Source organism: Penaeus monodon, chromosome 36 (genome assembly GCF_015228065.2).
Source record: "Penaeus monodon isolate SGIC_2016 chromosome 36, NSTDA_Pmon_1, whole genome shotgun sequence".
Taxonomy (NCBI): Eukaryota; Metazoa; Arthropoda; class Malacostraca; order Decapoda; family Penaeidae; genus Penaeus; species Penaeus monodon.
Genome location: NC_051421.1, coordinates 31343190 through 31345689, shown reverse-complemented (window position 1 = coordinate 31345689; position 2500 = coordinate 31343190). Strand labels below are relative to the sequence as shown.

Below are 2500 nucleotides of genomic sequence, written 5' to 3'. Positions count from 1 at the left end.
CTTAATCCGAATTAACGTCAGGATAGTTACTGTGTAATGTCCATAGTCGGATTTTAGATACTGATGAACCATACCAATGTACCACTAGTTCAGCGTCTAACATAAACGTAGAATCACTGATCCAGATAAAACAAACAGAAATCATACACAGAGCGACTCAAAGCAAGAAAACACAGAATCACCGAGTCCAAACCGGAGTTAACAGCATCATCGTGCCTTACGTTCAGCACCCATAGAAAACCACGACACACGGTGACACATAACATGCGAACGTCCGGACCACGCTTGAACTTAAAGGTCATTACCCTTAATACCATATCAAGTAGCAAATGCGGGAAATATACTAATGAAAACACCCATTTTGGTCCTTTACTAGAAGTGAGAAGGGGGAGAGAGAGGAGTGGGGTGAAAGAGAGAGGGGATAGAAACAAAAGTGGGTTAAAAAGATGGGTAACAGAGACTGCGTGGAGAAATTAGAGAGAGTGGGGTGAAAGGCAGGGAGTGGGATAAAGAGAGAGAGAGAGTGGGGTGAAAGAGAGAGGGGAATAGAAACAAAAGTGGGTTGAAAAAGAGAGGGTAACAGAGATTGAGTGGGAAGAAAGAGAGAGAGAGAGTGGGGTGAAAGAGAGAGGGAGTGGGAAGAAAGTGAGAGAGAGAGTGGGGTGAAAGAGAGAGGGAGTGGGATGAAAGAGAGAGGGAGTGGGGTGAAAGAGAGAAGGAGTGAGGTGAAAAAGAGAGATGAGTGAGGTGAAAGAGAGAGAGAGAGTGGGTGAAAGCAAGAGGGGAAAAGAGAGACAGAAGAAAATGGAGATAAACACAGAAATAAGAAATGGGAGAAAGAGAGAGATACAAACACCAACACACTTTACCTTCGTGTAATAATATAAGTACAGCCTTATTTACGAGAATATCAGCACTTCAAAGAAATTAAAATTAAGTAATAAGTAATAATAGGGCCTTGTTTGGATAACGAGGAAGACAAAACAAAACAACAAGAAGTTTTGGTGATGCAATATTTGGAAAGAAATATGAGAGAAATCATTAAATTCAAAGACTCAGGAGATGCTGCCGTTGTTGAGAAAAGTATATAATCACATTCCCTGTATCAAAGAGAATAGTATAAAGATAAGGAATAAAAGGATGAATAGCATATTGCCTAACAAATATAATATAGATCATCTCTTTTTTTTATATAGAAATAGGTATCTTTGAGCGAAGTGAATATTCATATATCATCAGCATTAAAGCCTTATGAGTCTCCAAGAATGCGACGAGATAAGACTTATCCGAATTCCTGAAGACGGCAGATGCAAGGAAGCCCATGTCGAAATGACCCGTAAAAAAGGTCGCGGGCTTTCGAACGAGCACGAATAACATTCAGAGCTGAAATATGTTTGTCCCCGCTGGCGGCAAGCAAGCTGTGTAACCAAACGTAATTGTCGTGTACATTGTAGCGTAAATAAATTCATGTCAGGCTTGGGTAAATTTCCCGGATGTGTTTTCGGTGATTCTCGTCGTGGGAATGTTGATCCGCACGTGCAGGCTTTGGGGGGAAGGGAGAGCAAAGGCGACTTTATTTCGATGTGAAGGAAATTCGTGCAAGTTTTCACTTCATTCGGATGGAAAATGGTGGAGAGATAAGGGGGGAAAAGGAAGGACATGGAGTCAGTGAAACGAATTGCAGAAAATATATTACGAAGACGGCATATCAATATTTGCATACTCACGCATGCATGAAGACGCACACGCTTTCGCACACACACACACCTAAACGTATTACACCCATCTAACACTGTGTATATGTGCATGTATCTATTTCACATCCCTCCACGAGTGTCAATAAAAATCCACAGACCTATACACGTGCGAAATCACCAGCATAGCCACGCAGAGATAAAAATATCCCTTTCGGAAAGGAGTCGTGCCGGAGTCCAGAAGCCAAGGGTCGAGCTATCTTAAATATGCCTCATTGATTCGCGAAAAAGTGCTGGATGGGAAAGTGTCCTTTCTGAAGGGCGGAGGGGGGAGGGGAGGGGACCGTCAGCAGGGAAGGTTTTTGTTTTATTTGCATGTTTCGTTTCGTCTCGTTTTGTGTTTTGCTCTGCTTCGTTTTGGTCTCGTATTGTTTGTCTGTTCTGTGTTTTGTTTTGATTCGTTTTTTTTTCGTTTTGTTTTGCTTCGTTTTTTTTTTTTTTTCGTTTTAGTCCTTTTTGTTTCTTTTTGTTTTGCTTTGATTCGTATTGTTGTTTTATTTTTTTGTCTGGATTCTGTTTTGCTTCGTATTTGTTTTTTTTTCTTTTTCTTTTCGTTTTGTTTCGTTTTGTATTACTTGTTTTGCTTTCCTTCGTTTTATTTTCTTGGTTTGATTTTGTTTGTTTCTTTGTTTTTTTATTTGCTTTGCTTCTTCTGTTCTGTTCTGTTTCGCTCTGTTTTCACTAGGATGGAAAGTATGTACTTGTGTATGTAGGAGGAGGATCGGCATATGTGTGTTGTTGTGTGT

General features: G+C 40.4%; 1 protein-coding gene across 1 annotated transcript in view; it reads left to right on the top strand.

Annotated features, from left to right (window-relative positions):
* LOC119595630 overlaps positions 1-2500 on the top strand; it is a gene marked incomplete in the record, with an annotated part of 85019 nt that overhangs the window by 81395 nt on the left and 1124 nt on the right.